This window comes from Arachis ipaensis, chromosome B3 (assembly GCF_059453495.1).
Source record: "Arachis ipaensis isolate K30076 ecotype BB chromosome B3, ASM5945349v1, whole genome shotgun sequence".
Taxonomy (NCBI): Eukaryota; Viridiplantae; Streptophyta; class Magnoliopsida; order Fabales; family Fabaceae; genus Arachis; species Arachis ipaensis.
In genome coordinates, this window is record NC_142438.1 from 106,429,654 (window position 1) to 106,450,988 (window position 21,335).

General features: G+C 41.1%; 1 non-coding gene across 1 annotated transcript; it reads left to right on the top strand.

The window, feature by feature from the left end:
* Positions 1–460: 460 nt before the first annotated feature.
* Positions 461–567, top strand: LOC148571932 (small nucleolar RNA R71). Its single transcript, XR_015908427.1, has one exon. It is a non-coding gene; the product is annotated as a small nucleolar RNA R71 (small nucleolar RNA).
* Positions 568–21,335: the final 20,768 nt, after the last annotated feature.

The following is a 21,335-nucleotide window of genomic DNA, read 5'->3' on the forward strand; positions in this document are numbered from 1 at the left end:
ATCCTGTTGGTTTCCCCACCCAAAGTTCGGGTGGTTCCTCCAACCAGGATTATATGTTTAGGAGTATGGGTCATAGTGCTGCCTAGGTGAATTTCCAATGTAGTTGGCTTATTTCTGATTACCCTCTGCTTCTTCATTCACTCCTTCTTGAGCTGCTGCTAAGGTGGTGATTGCTGCCACTTGATTCCTCTCCATCTTTTTGGTAAGGTCAGCCAACTGCTTGGTAATAAGCTTGTTTTGAGCTAGCAGTGCATCCACATTGTTCAGCTCCATCACTCCTCTAGTGTTGCCTCTTTCAGAAGCATAGAAGTAGTCATTCTCTGCTACAGTCTCAATGACATCTATGGCTTCTTCAATGGTCTTCTTCTTGTTCAGAGATCCCCCGGATGAGTGGTCTACTGCCTTCTTTGATTCATACGAAAGGCCTTCATAGAAAATGTGCAACTGCACCCATTCGTTGAACATATCTGGTGGGCACCTTCTTGTCAGGTCCTTAAACCTCTTCCATGCTTCATATAGAGTCTCACCATCTTGCTGCCTGAAGGTTCATACCTCAGATCTCAACCTGTTGATTCGTTGAGGAGGATAGAATCTTGCCAAGAATTTATTCACCACATCTTCCCAGGTTGCTAAAATCTCCTTTGGAAAGGATTCCAGCCATTTAGATGCTTTGTCCTTGAGTGAGAAGGGAAACAGAAGTAGTCTATAGGTGTCAGGGTGAACACCATTAGACTTCACAGTATCGCATATCCTCAGGAAGGTGGTTAGATGTTGATTGGGGTCTTCTTGGACACTTCCTCCGAATGAACAATTGTTCTGAACAAGGGTGATGAGCTGTGATTTTAGTTCAAATTTGTTGGCATGTATGGTTGGCCTTTGGATGCTACTTACAAGGGTGATGTAAGAACCCAGAACTCTTCTCTCTTGTCCAGCCTGATGTGCTGGACCTTCTTTGCCATGGTTGTGAGCCTCTTCTTCATGATGGTTCTCCATATTCTCATCCATGTCTGGTTCAAAATACTCCTTCTCTTCCTCTGCACCAACTACTCTCTTCCCTCTTGCTTCCCTCCTTAATCTAAGGAAGGTCCTCTCAGGTTCAGAAAGTTGAAGCCCTGCTTCTTCTACCTGTCATACACCCAATAAGGCACAAGCAAGAAAGAAAGATGCAGACAATATTTTCTGCAGAAATGCTATTAGTGTGAGTGATGCAATATATCAAACAGTTAGTGGGTCAGTGAACCAAATATTAAAACAAAATGCAGGTAACACCACTAATGGGTGAAAGGTACAGGGAAAGAAATAACTAAAACTGAAAGTAAATTACTCAGATGAAACTAAATCAAACAAAAGGGAAATGCTCAATCTAGTTATCCACCAATTTAATCATTGTTGATACAAAATCAATCCACGGCAACGGCGCCATAAACTTGATGCATGGAAACTTGTCTCTTAACAAATTTCCCTCGGCAAGTATACCGAATTGTCGTCAAGTAAAAACTAACAATAGAGTGAGGTCGAATCCCCCAGGAATTGATTGGTCAAGCAACTTTAATTGGAGGAATGTTCTAGTTGAGCTAAGCAGAATTTGGTTTGAGAGTTGCAGGAAATTAAATGGCGGGAAAGTAAATAGCAGAAAATGTAAATGCTGGAAATAAAGAGCTGAAAATAGATGACGGAAAATAAATTGCAGAATCTTAAATGGGAATGGGGAAGACGATCATAAAAGTAATTGGCAGAAATTAAAGAGAATGGGTAAGATCAGAAATGGGGAGTTCATTGGGCTTAGGAGATGTTGCATCCTCCGGATCAAGTTCATTTTCATCTCTTCCTCAATCAATGTATTCATTGATCTCCTTGGAAATCTTAAGTGATTGAATTCCAATTCCTTGGTAATTCAATCTCTCAAATCTTGATCAATAGCCATTTCCTTGGTCTAATTGCTCATGAGAAGAGATGAGGTATGGTCACTGATTATTCCACATGTATTTTCAAATCAAAGTGTTGGTAGGATTATATGTCACTATATCCATCCAAACCCCAATTTGGTCCAACATGAGAAAGCATTTCTAGCATGATCTCTTCATTCCTCTTCCAAGGTTCCGAAGAGATCCAAGTATGAATAGCTTATTTTCCAAGATAACTACTCAATTGGATGAAGATTGAAAGCTTTCTAGTAAAATCAAGAGAAAAGAAAGAAGAAGAATAATGAAAACTATTATTGATCCATCAAATTACAACAGAGCTCCCTAACCCAATGAAAGGGGTTTAGTTGTTCATAGCTTTGGGGATGGAAAACAAAGATGGATAATGCATTCTCAAAAGTTAAACTAGAAGTTGCAGAGAAAGTAAAAAAATACAGAGAGTAATTCTAATAATGCCCAAAAGCTCCTTTCTAGTTCAAAGTTCTCCCTATTTATACTATTCTTCTAATCTTCTAGTTGCTTCTTCATGTCTTGGATATGGGCCTTTGGATCTTGAGTTGAAGCATTTATCTTCTTCAGTGGGCTCAGCTTTACTTGCAGAGAAAGTGTACAGTAGGTATGGACTTTAGCTTGGGGCGTTAGTGGTGTTAACGTTAATTGAAACTGTGGGGTCGAGAACGTTAGTGACAATCACCTTTTTCACTAACGTTCTTAACCCAAAAATGGTCCACGTTAACTTCAACGTTAGTGGCACTAACGTGACCACTAACGTTGCTTTTTAGCCCTTCGCAAACGTTACTGGGGTTCACCTTTTCCAATAACATTGAGAGTACCCCTTTCTCCCAATGTTAGAGTTCACGTTAGTATAGTTTACGTGGCCTTTAACGTAGGCCTGCCAAATCTTCGAGAGCGTTAGTGACACTTACCTTTGTCACTAACGCTTCAAAACGCCCCTACTTCCCACGTTAGAGTTCACGTTAACTAGGTTAATGTGACTTCTAACGTGGTATTGAGAGCCATCTCCAATGTTAGTGACAAAGGTGAGTGTCACTAACGTTGGCTCATCATCCCTCTTCTCCACGTTAGCTTCTACGTTAATGTAATTAACGTGGCAACTAACGTGGCTCATAGTGGCTTAATCCAACGTTAGTGACAAAGGTGAGTGTCACTAACGTTGGTGATTCCTTGCTCCCTCCACGTTAGAGTCTATGTTAACTAAGTTAACGTGACTCTTAACGTGGCAAATATGAGCTTAGTCCAACGTTAGTGACAAAGGTGAGTGTCACTAACGTTGGCATTATCTTCCTCATCCACGTTAGAGTGTACGTTAACTGAGTTAACGTGACTCTTAACGTGGCCAGCTGCCACTTTGGAACGTTAGTGGCACTTACTTTTACCACTAACGTTGGAGTTCTACTTCTCTTCCACGTTAGCTTCCATGTTAACATAGTTAACATGGCAACTAACGTGGGCTATGATGGCTCACGAAGGCGTTAATGGCGATCACTTTTCTCATTAATGTTGCAAGCTAGCCTCCATTCCACGTTAGTGGTCACGTTAGCTAGACTAACGTGGCTACTAACATGGTTCTTCCTTGCTTCCTTTGTCCTGAAATCAAGCAATAAAGTGCATCAAAGCTCTAATCCAAGTTATGAGACATGCATCATTCAATTTTGTCATTTAATTCATGCATAATTCTCATGAAATCATGTAAAATTCACAATGTTTGCTTGAATCAAGATGTAAGTGATTATTTACCCAAAACTTGCTTATTTCCTAAGAAAGTGCATGAAACTACCCTAAAACCATAAAGAAAAGGTCAGTGAAACTGGCCAAAATGCCCTGGCATCATCAACCCATGAAACACATCCTATAAGAAACGGACTTGGCAGGTAGAATGCTACAATGGACGATAGAGTTGTCCCAGTTCGACCTAACATACGAAGCTCGGACAGCCATTAAGTTTCAGTACCTTGCTGACTTTATTGTCGAATACACGAAAAGCATAGAAAACCCAGTAATATAGAGTCTGTATATAGACGGATCATCAATCATAGCACAAGATCAGGAAGGAAATATAAAACCATGCAAATATTATGAATAAGTGGGTAAAGAGTTGATGAAATCCATTCAATTGAGCACAAGATAAACTATAAAATAGTGGTTTATCACCAAGTCAGATACTGAAATAAATAAATAAGGTGAAAAGGAAGTTTAAAACAAAGAAATATAAAACCTGGATTGAGAGTCACTCTTAAAGCAAAAAGAAATCCTAAATCCTAAGAGAGAGAGGAGAAGATCTCCTTCTCAACTATATCTAAATCATTGAGAAATAAAATATGCGAGCTCCCTTTTAAATGGGTGCATTCCCACTCTTTATAACCTCTGGTCTATGCTGTCTGTACTTGGATCTGGGCCAAAAAGGGCTTCAGAAATCGCTGGGGGCGTATTCTGTAAATTCTGATACGTGGCCTCTATCACGCGTCCGCGTGGGTCACGTGGTCACGTCATTCGGAGCTTTTCCTTGCCGCGGTCGCGTCAGTCACGCGTCCGCGTCGTATGCGTTCTGCTTATGTCGCGCGGTCGCGTCAGTCATGCGGCCGCGTCGCTGCATCTTCGCTTCTGGCACGCGATCGCGTCGTCCATGCAATCGCGTGAATACCAGTTTCCTTCAAAGCTCTGTTTTACTTTCTCCTTCCATTTTTGTATGTTTCCTTTTCCATCCTTTAAGTCATTCTGCCTTAGAAAATCTGAAACTACTCAACACACTAATCACGGCATCGAATGGAAATAAAGGTAATTAAAATAATTAATTTTTAAAGCTTAGAAAAACATGTTTTTCACAATATGACATAATAAGGAAGGAAAAGTAAAACCATGCAGTTAATATGAATAAGTAGGTGGAGGATTGAATAAATTACTCAAATTAAGCACAAAAGAACTCATGAAATATGGGTTTATCAACCTCCCCACACTTAAACACTAGCATGTCCTCATGCTAAATCCAAGGTAAATAATTAAGGTTAAAGTAATGGAATGTCATGCAATGCAACCTAATTTAAATGCAACTACCTAAATGAATGATGCATCATGCAACTCTAAATTATTCACTCATATATAAAGCTTACATGTAGTCAAGTTAGTTCATATTCTCAAGGAGTTATGTATATGTATAGCCAACCTTAAATAATGAAGCATTTCAGCAAATGAGATGGGAAAGAAAACATTGTACAAACTTGCAAAACAATTAGTAAATTAAGTACAGGTATATGTTGATGAGTTATTGAACCCTCACTGGATTTTGTGTTTACCCTCTAGTCACTCAGTGTTTACTGGGTTTATTCACTCTACTTTTCTTTTTATTCTTACTTTCTATAGCTTTGTTTTTCATCTAACCAATCAACAATTATAAAATATAGTCATACCAAAAAGTCATGAGGCCTTTAATTGAGGTTGTAATGGGGTCAAGGTAAAGGTAAGGATTTATGTATAGGGTCAAGTGAGCTAATAAGTGAATCCTTAATTAGACTAAGATCTCACCTTAACATACATATTTAGTAAAACAAAATCTCTTTACCTATTTTCCCATATTATCCCACTTATTGTTACAAGCTCATGTTTCACTTTTTATTTTTTAATTCCATGTGCATTGCTTTTATTTTGCATTGGGGAATTTCTTTTGTATCCCCTTTTATTAAATGCTGAAAAAAAAAATTTTTCAAGGCACATGGCAATTAAATCACTTTGATTTTCTCATGAGCATGCTTCCCAAATTTATTTTATTTCTTTTAACTTCTCTACCCTTTTGTTTCTATCATCCATGTTCCCAATAGGTTTTCCATGTTCTAATCTATTCATAATTTTCTATCTTAAGCTAACCAAGGATTCAACTTGGGATTTTATTTTGTTTTTCTACTTAAGGCTAGTAGTGTGGCTAAATAGAATAAAAGGGATTTTAAAGGCTCAAGGGGGCTGACAAGGGTGATGTGAAAGGTAGGTTATTCTGGGGTAAGTGAGCTAAAATCAAATGATGGCCTCAATCATTCTTTTGGTATGTATCTATTCTATATTCTATAATTGGACATATAGATTAAAGCAAAGTAAAGAACATCAGAATAAAAAGAAGCGAAACACACAGGAATGAAGTTATGGTTTGAATGCAACCATACAATTAAGCTCAAGACTCACAGGCTGTGTGTTCTCTAACTCAAGCATCATATATCATTCATATATGTTATGCAGGTTTAGTTAAAAATTCCCATTATTCTCATAAAAAAATTATTTAGGGTAGCTTTTAAAGTTTTAATGTTCCTCCTTGATGAAATGTTGTCAGCTTAACTACATCATGTAATGATATATACAAGGTTGATGATATGTTTAATTTCCTAGCTTACTTCCTTTTTATATTTTTTAATTTAAACTATACTATCTTATGCTAAAAAGGGTAAACTATACTAATTAATCCACTAATAAATCAGAATTGCAAACTAAACTAAATAACTAGAAATATGAACTAAAGATGCAATATGCAAAAATAGAGTAAAAATACATAAAAGCAATGTATAAGTACTCAGAAAATAACAGTAAAAAGAAAAATACAGAAAATATTCAAAATAAAAGAAAAAGTATGTAGTGGTTCACCAAAATAAAAGCCAGAGATGGCGACCTCCCCACACTTAAAATGAAGCATCGTCCCTGATGCTCAATCAAGCCGGGTGTGAAGGGGTGTCATCACTGGTAGGGATGGCAGCTGGAGGCTCTGTGGTGGTGGTGGGCTGAGGGTCTAGCTGCTGTAGAGGTGGGGCTGACTGAATTGGGATCTCCGGATCCGCAGCCTCTATCTGAGGCATAACCTCCTGATGCGGGGCAGCCTGCTCTGTGGCTGCCTGCTGATGGGTCTCCTCCTGGAAATGAGTCTCCTCCTCGTGCCCATCCTCCTCCTCCTCTGATGGCTCAGATGGTGTGTTGGGCTCAGAGGGGATGTCGCCGGATCGTATCATCAGCTTCAGGTGCTCATAGCGTCGCTTGTTGCGACGCTCCAATCTCGCATACCAGCGCCGATTACGGTGCTCCATCTGATCAAGCTGTCGGAATAGGCGGTGCAAGAGGCGGTATACTGGCTCAGAGGCAGGTGAAGGTGCAGTGGTAGCAGCAGGAGTAGCAGTGGCAGCTGTGGATGAAGAGGGTTCAGGAGACGGTGGGGCTGGCACATCGGTAGTAGTGAAGGGTGGTGGTCTGTAGCCCAAAGCTAAGAAGTTTCTGCTGTGAGGAATGATCTTCCTGCAATCCGCCGCTGGTGGTGTCTCATCGGCATCCTCCCATAGCACGTTAGCTTGACGGCCTAGCTGTGTAACCAGATACAGAAAAGGGAGGGTGCCTCGGACGTGGACCCTGGCCATAAAATGCCGGATAAAGCATGGCAGATAAAGGTCCTTCCCCTTCATCACACACCAAAGGAGGGTGATCATAGCAGCCGGGATCTCCGTCTCGTGAGTACTCGGCATCACATAATTACTCAAGATCTGGTGCCATAACCGAGCCTCATCATTTGAGTACGCCCTCTTGATCCCTCTAGGCATGCTGGTGTCCTGACCCATCTCCCAAGGAACAGTCGGGTCCAGAGCTATCCGTGCCTTCACAGGATCCCAATCAAACTGCATCTGGCGCATGTCCTCCTCAGCCTTCGAATAACCATCAGGCTGATCGGACTTGGCTGGGAGCTAAAGAATGTCCTCTAAGGCCTCCTCAGTGACTAGAATTTGTTTTGCTCTCAGGTTCACTGCATCTAGGATGGTGAGGTAGTAGTTGCAGTAGAATTCCCGGACCCAAGATGCGTTGACCTCTGTCAGTATTCTCTCCAGAAAGAACCAGCCCCTTTGCTTGATTTGCTCAGTGGTGTACTGCTGGAGTACTTCTGGAATCTTCAGAGTTCGCTCCAGGTATAGATTTCTGGAGTTTGCAAAAGCCGGGTACTTCAGCTCACAGTACTGGTTTGCAAATTTTATAGGATCATTTGCAGGGAGCAGCTGGTCAGCTTTTTCCTGCTGTGTGAAGTTCTTCTCCCGCCATGAGGAATCGTGCATGAGGGCAATGATGGACTGGGAGGAATCTCCTCGCTTGCGCTTGCCAGTAGCCTTGCCTTTTCCTTTCCTTTGTGAGGCAGACATCCTGAAAAACAGAAAACCAGGATATGGATAAAAATAGTAAAGCAAATAGGCAATTAAACAAAGGAAACACAAAGCGGCAAATGAGAAATAAAATAAGGAAAATGAGTATATGAAATGTGATTGAATTTATGTTAAATGGAAAAATAATCAATATGCCATGGTTAGAAAGTTAGAGGAAAGTGAAAATAAATAGAAAAGAGATCAAAATGGTTAGTATGGTTAGAATTTGAAGAAGATATTAGTAAAATAAAATTAGTGAGTTAGTAAAGTGCGGGTTAAAGTAAGTGGCATAGAGAAAAATTCCATATAACAAGGATTCATAGGTAAGAATAGAAGTACTCATAATCGAACAAGGAAAACAGGGTGATGTTGATTCGAATAGAAATAAAGAAAGCAAAAATTGGAATCAGTGAATCACAAATGCAGTTTATGAATCAGGAAACCAAAAAGGGTAAGAAACTCTTCCATAGCATTCATGAAATAGTTTGGGTAAAGCAGAGTAAAACAGAGTTCAGAAGTGCCAAACCAAAACATGAATGAAAACAATTTACAAAAAATTTGGACAGCATTCCGGCTAAAATTGGATTGTCTCGGAAAATAAACAGCAATCATAGCAGTGCCTATGAATTAAAAACTTGCTGTAGTTACCTATAATTAATAGAAACAAGAAAATTCAGAGTAACAAGCAGCAAATGCAAGAAATCACAGCATATGAACGAGGTCACAGGAACAATAGAATTGCAGTTATGATAAAACAGAAACAGGAACAGTGCAAGTAAACAGACCTAGATCCACTAACCACAGCCTAAGCTTCCTAACAACCTAAAGATCTACCACAGCATGCATATCTATCTATCCTAAGTATGAACAAAAATGGAAAAAAAAATACAGAAAAACGACGAACGGATAAAAGGGAGTGCGTGTTGCGGAACCTAGAAAGCGAAAGAAGCAGAACGGTTGGGAGATGGCGGCGGTGGTGTCCGGCGCAGTGGCGGGGCACGGCGGCGCGGTGGCGGCGGAGGGGGATGGGGATAGGTTCTTAGGGTTAGTGATAGAGGAAGGGAGGGGGGTTGCGGGTGGGTGGCGGAGGGGGGGGGCGCGGCTGGAAGGCCGGCGGTGGTGGGTGGTGGTTCTGGGTGGTGGCAGAGAGGGGATGAGACAAGAAGAAAGAAGAAGAAAAAGGGGGAGGGGGTGGTACGGCGGCGGTGTTTGGACGGCGGCGGCGTCTGGGTGGTGGCGCGGTGGCGGCTGGGTGGTGCTGGTTGGTGGCTGGAGCAAGAAGAAGCAGAGAGGGAGAAGAGGGTTGGGGGTGGGGGGTTGCACGACTGATAGGGTTCGCGTGGCTGGGAGGTTATATTTTCATATCCACGCGGCCGCGTGGGACATGCGCTCGCGTGGTTGGGTGAAAATGGGAGTGACGCGATCGCGTGGGGCGCGCGATCGCATGAGAGGGGGGAAAGAGGGGTGACGCAATCGCGTGGGTCACGCGATCGCGTCGCTGGAATTCATGCTAAACGCACGACTCCAGCGCCGTTTTAGCGCAACTCTCTGTCTCCTTTTGGGGTGATGTGCAATCCATGTGACGCGATCGTGTCGCTCACGCGGTCGCGTGGGATTGGTATTGTGCAAGTGACATGATCGCGTGGGCCAATTTGTGCGAAACGCACAAGGGCCGCACGATTCCAGCCTAACTTTCTGTTCGTTGGATCCTTACGCCGATATATATATATCATGCGGCCGCGTGGGTCATCCGGTCGCATGGGTGGTGTTTCTCGCAATATGACGCGATCGCATGGGGCATGCGGTCGCGTCGTGCACCCTTTTTTTTATATATGCATGAAAAATGCAAAATGCAATGATTAACATGAATGCTATGCATGATTCCAGGTTTAATAAATTAAAATAAAAAAGGAAAAATGAAAGCAATTAACAAGAAATAAATTGAAAAAGAAGCGACCATACCATGGTGGGTTGTCTCCCACCTAGCACTTTTAGTTAAAGTCCTTAAGTTGGACATTGGAGGAGTATCCTGTTATGGCGGCTTATGTTTAAATTCGTCTAAAAATCTCCACCAGTGCTTGAAATGCCAATAGCCTCCGGGGTCCCAAACCAAGCATGCAAACCTTCTGAGTAGCTCCAAACAGATTTTCAGGCTCCTGGGACGACGAATGTCAGGATAGAGTCCAGGATTCCAAGCCTTGCTTTTAAATCCACCTCCGTCTTGATCTACATGTTTCCATTCGGGAGGTTTAAAAAGTAGAATCTCACCTTGGTGACCAAACGTTTTCCGTGATCCATGCAATTGAGCATGATACCAATCCGTGTACTTCGAGGTGAAGCGTGGAACCTTATTGAACCTTGTGCACCAGCTCTGAGTATGAGCCATTTCTCTCTTACTCTTAAAGCCGCAGAGAGCTCTAAGCTGGCCATCTGTTTCAAGCAAACCATATTCAAGTGAATAAGTAAAGTTATAAGTTAAGGATTGTACCCACTTGAAGCTTGTATTAGGTGGTAATGGCCTTGGGATAGGTGTTTTTGGTGGTTCTGCAAGTTCCATTTCGTTGTGCTCTTCTGTGAATTCCTCCACTTCTTTGCAAAGATCTTCAATTGTATCTGTGTCCTGGTCAGAGTCTTTTGTGTCTTCCTTATCACTTGAGTCATAGATTGGAGGTTGAGAGAAATCTACCTCTGCATCATCTTCATATTCACTTGGGGAAGATTCTTCGATCTCAGAGAATTCACTTGCGGATGCAAGTTCATCACTAAGAGAGCTAGACGTGTGACTATCACTATCGAGGGAATTTGTTTCTTGGATTATTCCGTCTGATTCTTCATAAACGACTTGCCTTGGAGAAATATCCTCCTTAGCATCAACTGTAGTCTCCTTGACGGCGTGTTCCTCAATTCTGGATTCCCATGGAGGTTCAGCATCTCTTAGATCTTCAACCAACTCTTCTTCTTGAGCGATGACAGCTTCTTCTACTTGTTCTAGTATGAATTCATTCTCTGTCTTATCCACTGGAGTTTCTGGTATCTCCTTCATGCTACGCTCTTCGTTAGACTTTTCACATGGGGCTGTGGCTGATCCTTGTGTATTTGAGCGCCTAGAAACCCATTGAATTATTGCTTGCTCCAGTTGTTGAATGGTTGTTTGAAATTTATTTACTGTTTTCGTTAGGCGAACCTCTGCTTCTCGGGTTGCTGGACTTGGACATGACACAAAGGAAAGTGGTGGTGATTGGGAGCGATTGGATTGGCACTGGGGTAAGGAAGGATCATATGGTGGCGAATGGTGAAGAGAAGCTTGTGAGTGTGGTGGTTCGAGGTTATATTGAAAGGATGGTTTACATGCACGGGGTGGGGCTTGTTGGTAGTTACAAGGTTGTCCACCATATCTTTCAGCTGGGTATGCATTGTAGAATGGTCTTTGTCCAGGATATCTCGGAGGGTGTTGCTGCCAAAAGGGTTGATTAGATCCTCTTGGTTCCATCCATCTTTGATTGATCTGACCTTGATGCGCGTTCCTGCTGTAACTTCTATTTCCTTTAACAATATTAGAACCAAACTCAAAGCGAGAGGGGTGAGAGTTCATGGTAGCAAATAAAGATAAACAGAAAAAAAAAACAAAAATAAATAAACAAGCAAAAGAAAAATATTTACAATAACCAATAATAAGGCACACGTTAGCAGTTTCCCGGCAACGGCGCCATTTTGACGTTAGGATTTTTGCCAGTAAAGAATGTCATAAAAACAGTCGCGTTGTAGATATAGTCTCTAAACCGACAAAAATCCCTTCGTACAAACATTTTGGGTGTCACAAGTAACAAACCCCTTTAAAAATTGTTAACCGAGTATTCAAACCTCGGGTCGTCTTCTCAAGGAACTGCGAGGAGGTATGTTCTTATTATTGGCTATAAAGGTTGTAATCGGGGTTTAGAAGATGAGAAGCAAGTAATTTAAATGACAAGTAAAGTAAATGGAAATTAAAATAAATAAATACTGTAAAGCATACTTTTGGCAAGGTAAGAGAAGTTGGAGGTCCAACATAGTTATCTCTCTCAACTATAATGAAAGTTGAATCTAAACTCCACTTGGTCAACCTTTACTAGGGCAAAGAAAAGTCAAGGGACTAATTAAATTGACCCTTGAATCCTATTTATTTCCTATGAAAAGGTTGGGATTACTTAAGTTCAGCTCAATTAGCAAGATAACGATTATCAATTATGTTGAGCTTAATAACTGTTGAGTTACTGAATTCTTAACCAGGACCAAAAGGGGAAAAAGTAAAATTGCTGGAATAATAAAAATGTCCTTAGATGGGAAGCAATGGTAACTTAAATCAAAGAGAACAATCATAAACTGAAAATACCTCAATTATCATTAATTCAAATAACAGTCTGTAACATGGAAGAATTCATAGATTCAATTATAAAGGTAAATAGCCAACTCAGATACTGAAATAAATAAATAAGGTGAAAGGGAAGTTTAAAACAAAGAAATATAAAACCTGGATTGAGAGTCACTCTTAAAGCGAAAAGAAATCCTAAATCCTAAGAGAGAGAGGAGAAGATCTCCCTCTCAACTAAATCTAAATCATTGAAAAATAAAATATGCGAGCTCCCTTTTAAATGGGTGCATTCCCACACTTTATAACCTCTGGTCTATGCTGTCTGTACTTGGATCTGGGCCAAAAAGGGCTTCAGAAATCGCTGGGGGCGTATTCTGTAAATTCTGATACGTGGCATCTGTCACGCGTCCGCGTGGGTCACGCGGTCGCGTCATTCGGAGCTTTTCCTTGCCACGCGGTCGCGTCAGTCACGCGTCCACGTCGTATGTGTTCTGCTTATGTCACGCAGTCGCGTCAGTCATACGGCCGCGTCGCTGCATCTTCGCTTCTGGCACGCGATCGCGTCGTCCATGCGATCGCGTGAATACCAGTTTCCTTCAAAGCTCCGTTTTGCTTTCTCCTTCCATTTTTGTATGTTTCCTTTTTCATCCTTTAAGTCATTCTGCCTTAGAAAATCTGAAACTACTCAACACACTAATCACGGCATCAAATGGAAATAAAGGTAATTAAAATAATTAATTTTTAAAGCTTAGAAATACATGTTTTTCACAATATGACATAATAAGGAAGGGAAAGTAAAACCGTGCAGTTAATATGAATAAGTAGGTGGAGGATTGAATAAATCACTCAAATTAAGCACAAAAGAACTCATGAAATATGGGTTTATCAATGACTCCCATAATCAACTACCTCAAATTCGACGTACTCCCCAAAAATGAAAAGGAAGTCAGAAGACTCATAAAAGAAGCGTAAAATTACACACTGGTCCACAATATCTTATACAAAAGAGGGATCTCAACACCCCTTTTAAAGTGCGTCCTGACCTCCAATACAAAGGAAGTCTTGGTGGCGTACATAGCGGCATATGTGGAAACCACTTGAGAGCTCAGTCATTGGCCAAAAAAGTGATCCGAGCTAGCTATTTCTGGCCGACCATATAGAAGGAGGCATCCAAGTTTGTTAAGGTATGTCCGCCTTGCCAGAAACACGCTAATTTCCATGTGGCACCTCCTAAAGAGCTTATCAGTGTTACCTCACCATGGCGATTCGCAAAATGGGGCCTTTATCTTCTTGGACCATTTCCGCAAGCACCAGGCCAAGTCAAATACCTAATAGTAGGGATTGACTACTTCACCAAATGGATTGAGGCGGAGCCCTTAGCAACTATTATTGCTCAAAGAAGTCGAAAATTCCTGTATAAGAATATTGTCACAAGGATTGGAGTTTCCCACTCCATCACCACAGACAATTGGACTCAGTTCACTGACTCAACCTTTAGGAACTTGGTGGCCGACCTAAAAGTAAAACATCAGTTCACATCAGTAGAGCACCCCCAGGCCAATAGATAGGCTAAAGCTACCAATAAATTCATATTGGTCGGGTTAAAACTTCGACTACAAGATGCAAAAGAGGCTTGGATCGACAAGCTCCCTCAAGTCTTATGGTCATATCGGACTACTCCACACTCCACAACGGGAGAATCACCCTTCCGACATACTTACAGAATGGAAGCAATGATCCCCATAGAAGTAGCTGAAGAATCACTTAAAGTCATATTTTACAATGAAGGAGCTAACACCTAGGTGTAAAAGGAAGAGCTCGACCTCTTCTACGAATTCTGAGAAAGAGCTCGAATTAGAGAGGAAGCTTTGAAGGAATTGATGGCTCTAAGATACAATTAAAAGGTGATCAAGAGAAACTTCACCACCAATGACCTTGTCCTGATCCAAAATAATATCGGAATACAGAAGTCAGGAGAAGAAAAGCTAGCTTTGGAAAGGACCTTACAAGATAGTAGAGCTCCTAAGCAAAGGTTCCTACAAGGTGAGTGACCTCCAAGGGCTGGAGTGATGCACGGAAAACTTGTCTCTCAACAAATCTCCCTTCGGCAAGTGTACCGAATTTGTCGTCAAGTAAAAACTCACAATAGAGTGAGGTCGAATCCCACAGGGATTGATTGATCAAGCAACTTTAATTAGAAGAATATTCTAGTTGAGCGAATCCAGAATTTGGGTTGAGAGTTGCAGAAAATAAAATGGCGGGAATGTAAATAACAGAAAAGTAAATGCTAGAATTAAAGGACTGGAAGTAAATGACTGCAAATAAATTGCAGAATTGTAAATGGGAATGGGGGATTTGCTCATAAAAGTAAATGGCAGAAATTAAAGAGAATGGGTAAGATCAGAGATGGGGAGTTCATTGGGCTTAGGAGATGTTGCAATTCTCCGGATCAAGTTCATTTTCATCTCTTCCTCAATCAATGCACTCATTGATCTCCTTGGCAATCTTAAGTGATTGAATTACAATTTCTTGCAATTCAATCTCTCAAATCTTGATCAATAGCCAATTCCTTGGTCAATTGCTCATGAGAAGAGATGAAGTATAGTCACTGATTATACCACATGCATTTCCCAAATCAAGTATTGAGAGGGTTATAGTCACATACCCATCCAAACCCAATTTGGTCCAGCATGAGAAAGCATTTCTAGCTTGATCTCTTCATTCCTCTTTCAAGGTTCAAAAGAGATCCAAGTTTGAATAGCTTCTCTTCCAAGATAACTACTCAATTGGATGAAGATCGAATGCTTTCAAGTAAAATCAAGAGGAAAGATAGAAGAAGAATAATGAAAATTAGTATTGATCCATCAAATTACAACAGAGCTCCCTAACCCAATGAAAGGGGTTTAGTTGTTCATAGCTCTTGAAAATGAAAACAAAGATGGAGAATACATCATAAAACTAGAAATTGCAAAGAAAGTAAAATACAAAGAGTAGTTCTCTTTTTCCCAGACTCCAGAACTTCTTCTCAATTCAAAGCTACTCCTATATATACTACTCTTCTCAGCTTCTAGTGTGATTCTTCAAGTCTTGGGCCTTTGGATCTTGAGTTTGAAGCAGTTCCTTTCTTTATTTGGGCTTGGCTTTACATGCAGAGAGAAAGTGCGAAGTGGGCGGAGACTTTAGTTTAGGACGTTAGGGGTGTTAATATTTAGTGAAAATATAAGTTCGAGAACGTTAGTGACACTTAACATTGTCACTAACGTTCCAATGCACCCCTTTGCCTCACGTTAAAACCCACGTTAACTAGGTTAACGTGGCTTTTAATGTTGCCTTGTTAACCTTCGAGAACGTTAGTGACACTCAACATTGTCACTAACGTTCCAGTGTGCCCCTTCTTGCTTTACGTTAAAGCCCACGTTAACTAGGTTAACGTGGCTTCTAACGTGACCCTTGCCATCCTTTGAGAACGTTAGTGACATTCAACATTGTCACTAACGTTCCAATGTGCCCCTAGGTCTCACGTTAGAGTCCACGTTAACTAGGTTAACGTGGCTTCTAACGTGGCCATCTTTAGCCATCCCAACGTTAGTGACAATGTTGAGTGTCACTAACGTTGGCTCATCCTTCATTCCTCATCGTTAGCTTCCACGTTAACCAAGTTAACGTGGAAGTTAACGTGACTCTTGGGGGTTGTGTGGTTGCTTCAACGTTAGTGACAATGTTGAGTGTCACTAACGTTGTCGACAACTCTTCATCCCTTACGTTAGTTCCCACGTTAACCAAGTTAACGTGGGAGTTAACGTGGTACTTTGCACTATAGGCCAACGTTAGTGACAATGTTGAGTGTCACTAACGTTGGCTTCTCTTCCCCCCTTAACGTTAGAGGACACGTTAACTAGGTTAACGTGGCTTCTAACGTGGCCACTTATGAGTAATTGCCAACGTTAGTGACAATGTTAAGTGTCACTAACGTTGGCTCAACTTCTCTTCTCCACGTTAGAGTTCACATTAACTTAGTTAATGTGACTCTCTAACGTGGGCATTGATGGCTTTTTTTTGAGAGTGTTATTGGCAATCACTTTTCTCATTAACCTTGCAAGTTACCTCCCCTTTTCTTGCTTCCTTTTGGTCCTGAAATCAAGCAATAAAGTGCATCAAAGCTCTAGTCCAAGTCATGAGTAATGCAACTTAATATTTGTTACTAAACTTATGCAAAATCCTCATGAAATTATGTAAAATGCACAATGTATGCTTGAATCAAGGCATAAGTGAATATCTACCCAAAACTAGCTCATTTCCTAAAGAAATGCATGAAACTAACCTAAAAACAGTAAAGAAAAGGTCAGTGAAACTGGCCAAGATGCCCTGGCATCACAACACCAAACTTAAAGCTTGCTTGTCCCTAAGCAAGTACTGGAACAAGAGAATGATGAATGGAATATCCAGAGGAATGAGTCATTCTTGTGGAAGTTATGTTACTGATTTTATGGTGGTTTCATGCATAGCAATTTAGGTTCATTCCATTACTGGCTTTCAGACCTTTATCATGTCCTAAAACACCCTCTTTGTTTATATCCCATGAGACTTTTATTCATTGATCCTTTTATTGTTATTTCAAGGGTTGTTTGTGTTATTTAGGCTAAGTGCTCTATAAGGGGGCAACTCTTTAAGATAAGCTTTCAGCCCAACACTCCCGAACCAGTTGGTTCAAGGTGCTAGGTGTTGAGACACCCCTAAGGACTTACTCCCTCAAGCCTATCCCCCATACATACACACTACAGGCATTTAGTTTATTTATTTTCTTTTCTTGAGACCTTGGTGTCCAGCACCTCTTTGGGTTACTAAGTGTTCTGTAGTGAAGGTTACTCTTGATAGTGGACTTTCAGTTGATAATCCCGAGTTAGTTAACCCAAGTTACCAAGTGATAAGGCACCCCTAAGAGCTTATTCATCCAAGTAGATCCCTCACACAGGAGCACCACAGACACTTGCCTCAAGATTAAAACCATTGATGCCTAGCCTTATTGCTTACTCTTTTTCTTTTGTTTTTCACTTCCATTGTTCTTTCCCTTTTCTCTTCTTAGGATCTTGTTATTAACTTAGTCTCATGAGTGTATCCAAAGCACAGTATTCAGGCCAGATAATTGTCATCCCAGCCTTGTGGTTGAACCAACTTAGCTAACTTATGACTACCCCAAAGATTCATGAATGCACTTCCACAATATGAACTCTACTCTGGTCTTTTGAAAACAATCATTCTCTTTTTATTTGATTTAAAGGGACAAGCATACAAGTAAGTTAAGTGATGGTGCAGTAACATAAAGACTAATGCACATAGACCTATTCAGAACTTAAAAGACAGAATTTAAAAAGGGTTCAACTATGAGTAACTACAAATCAAAAGTGCATTCGGACTTCCAACTTTCAACAATTCCGAGTACAATGGAATTAGGTAACAATACAACCTTCGGGTGATGATCTCTGGTCCCCCTCTCTCTTTGTCATCATCCTAGTTTTTGCTGCCTCGCTTCTTTGGGTGAAGGTGCACCATTTCCTTATAAGATTCCTGCAAGGTTACTGGAAGTTGCTTGTTCCCAAAGCACTTGAGACATAGTTAGCTTACATGTATGCTTGTGCCTCTCGAACTCAATTTGGTGTGTGAACACCAAACTTAGTTCTTTGCCCAGTACAAAATATTGCATATATGCAGAGACCCTCATATCTTGTTATCAGCAAAGCAATGATCACCTATGGTCTAACTACATCTAAGTGGTTTCTCTTGATTGGATGGAGCTAGCGATGTTCTTTTGGAGTGGAGTGTAATTCTTACCAATGTCCTTTAGTGGAACACCAAACTTAGAACTACACTATCACTCTTGGATTGTTCTGGTGTGGAACACCAGACTTAGCTCCTTACAATACAGGGGAAACAACTTTGTGATTTTTAATGAAATAAAGATGAAAGTGAAACTACCTGAGGTTGGGTTGCCTCCCAACAGAGCGCTCTTTTATCGTCGCTAGCTCGACGAGTCCTTAATTACTTGAGATGGTACTTTACTCTGGGGTTTTCCCCATGTTGCCCAGATAATGCTTGAGTCTTTGTCCATTCACTGTAAAAGTCCTCTCTGAACCTTCATCCGTGATTTCGATGTGGCCATATGGTGATACTTTTGTAACCATGAAAGGTCCGGACCACCTTGACTTGAGTTTTCCTGGGAACAGCCTTAATTTAGAATTGTAAAGGAGTACTCGCTGCCCTTTTTCGAAACTCCTGGGTGCCAGATGCATGTCATGTTTTCTCTTTGCCTTCTCTTTATACATCTTAGTGTTTTCATAGGCTTGTGACCTGAATTCCTCCATCTCTTGTAGCTGCAAGATCCTTTTTGCACCAGCAGCAATGCTGTCAAAATTTAGTATCTTGATAGCCCAAAGAGCTTTGTGTTCCAGCTCTAGTGGTAAATGACAAGCCTTCCCATAGACTAGTTGATATGGAGACATTCCAAGTGGAGTTTTGAATGCTGTTCTGTATGCCCAAAGAGCATCATCCAACTTCTTCAACCAATCCTTTCTAGATGCGTCCATAGTCTTTTCCAGGATCCTCTTCAGCTCTCTGTTGGATATCTCAGTTTGCCCACTTGTTTGAGGATGGTAAGGTGTGGCTACTTTATGTTTTACCCCATATCGTAAGAAGAGAGCTTCTAGTGGTTTGTTACAAAAGTGGCTCCCTCCATCATTGATAAGGGCTCTTGGGACTCCAAACCGGCTAAAGATATTCTTCCTGAGGAAGTTCATGACTACCTTGTTATCATTAGTTGGGGTTGCAATAGCCTCTACCCACTTGGAAACATAATCCACTGCTACCAGGATGTACTTGTTTGCATATGAGGTTGGGAATGGTCCCATGAAATCAACTCCCCACACATCAAACAGTTTCAGTTCCAAGATGAAATTTTGTGGCATGGCATTTCTTTTGGGCAGGTTTCCAGATCTTTGGCATTCATTGCAGCTTTTTACTAGTTCCTTGGCATCCTTGAAAAGGGTGGGCCAAAAGAATCTGCTTTGTAACACCTTTACAGTAGTTCTGTCCCCTCCAAAGTGCCCGCCATAGCATGAACCGTGGTAGTTCCACAGGACTTCTCTCCCTTCCTCTTCCGAAACACATCTTCTAAGAATTCCATCTGAACATTTCTTGAAGAGATATGGCTCGTCCCAGACAAAGTATTTTGCATCATTCATGAGCTTCCTCTTTTGATGTTTATTGATCCCTGGGGGTAATGCCCCAGTTGCCTTGAAATTTGCAATATCTGCGAACCATGGTGCTTTGTGAACTGTCATCAACTGCTCATCAGGGAAGAGCTTGTTCACATTTGTATCATTTTCTCCACCTTGATCGGGAGGGATTCTGGATAGGTGATCTGCCACCTTGTTCTCCACTCATTTCTTATCTCTGATTTCAATATCAAATTCCTGCAACAGTAAGATCCACCTTATTAGTCTTGGCTTTGATTCTTACTTGGCAAACAAATATTTAAGTGCTGTGTGATCTGTAAAAACAATCACTTTAGCACCAATGAGGTATGATCTAAATTTGTCAAATGTAAAAACTATTGCTAGCAACTCCTTTTCAGTAGTGGTATAATTTCTTTGAGTTTTATTAAGGACTTTGCTAGCATAGTATATCACACGAACTAGGTTATCTTTCCTTTGTCCTAACACTGCCCCAACTGCAAAATCAGATGCATCGCACATCAATTCAAATGGTAGGTTCCAATCAGGTGGGGAAATGATAGGAGCAGAAGATAACCTCATTTTCAAATGTGCAAATGCTAGCATGCATGTTTCATCAAAGATGAATGGTGTATCAGATACAAGGAGATTGCTTAAGGGCTTGGCTATCTTTGAAAAATCTTTAATGAACCTTCTGTAAAAACCAGCATGCCCTAAAAAACTTCTAATTGCCTTGACATCACTGGGTGGGGGTAGTTTTTCAATAAGTTCTACTTTAGCTCTATCAACCTCAATACCTTGGTGAGAGACCTTGTGACCAAGGACTATTCCTCCTGTCACCATGAAGTGGCATTTTTCCCAGTTCAAGACCAAATTGGTCTCTTGGCATCTTTTCAATACCAAGGCGAGGTGATGTAGGCAACTAGGAAAAGAATCTCCGAATACCGAGAAATCATCCATAAAAACTTCAATGAATTTTTCTATCATATCTGAAAAGATAGAAAGCATGCAGCGTTGGAAAGTTGCAGGGGCATTACATAATCCAAATGGCATGCGCCTATAGGCAAACACTCCATATGGACAGGTAAATGAGGTTTTCTCTTGGTCTCTTGGATCAACCACTATTTGGTTATATCCTGAATAACCGTCGAGAAAACAATAATATGCGTGCCCTGCAAGTCTTTCCAACATCTGATCCATGAATGGAAGGGGAAAATGGTCCTTTCGTGTAGCCTCATTGAGTTTCCTGTAGTCTATGCACATCCGCCATCCTGTGACGGTCCTTGTAGGTATGAGCTCGTTCTTCTCATTGGTAACCATAGTGATCCCTCCCTTCTTTGGCACAACATGTATGGGGCTAACCCAAGGGCTGTCCGAAATTGGGTATATGACCCCTCCTTGCCAAAGCTTCATAACCTCTTTCTGTACCACTTCCTTCATGATTGGGTTCAGCCTTCTTTGGGATTGAATGGATGGCTTGGCATCGTTTTCCAACAGTATTTTATGCATGCATATGGCTGAATTGATTCCCTTTAAGTCAGCAAGGGTCCATCCAATGGCATCCTTATGCTCCCGCAGCACCTTGAGTAGCTCGTCCTCTTGATCTTGACTGAGGGATGAATTTATGATCACTGGGTAGTTTTCATTTTCTCCTAGATATGCATATTTGAGA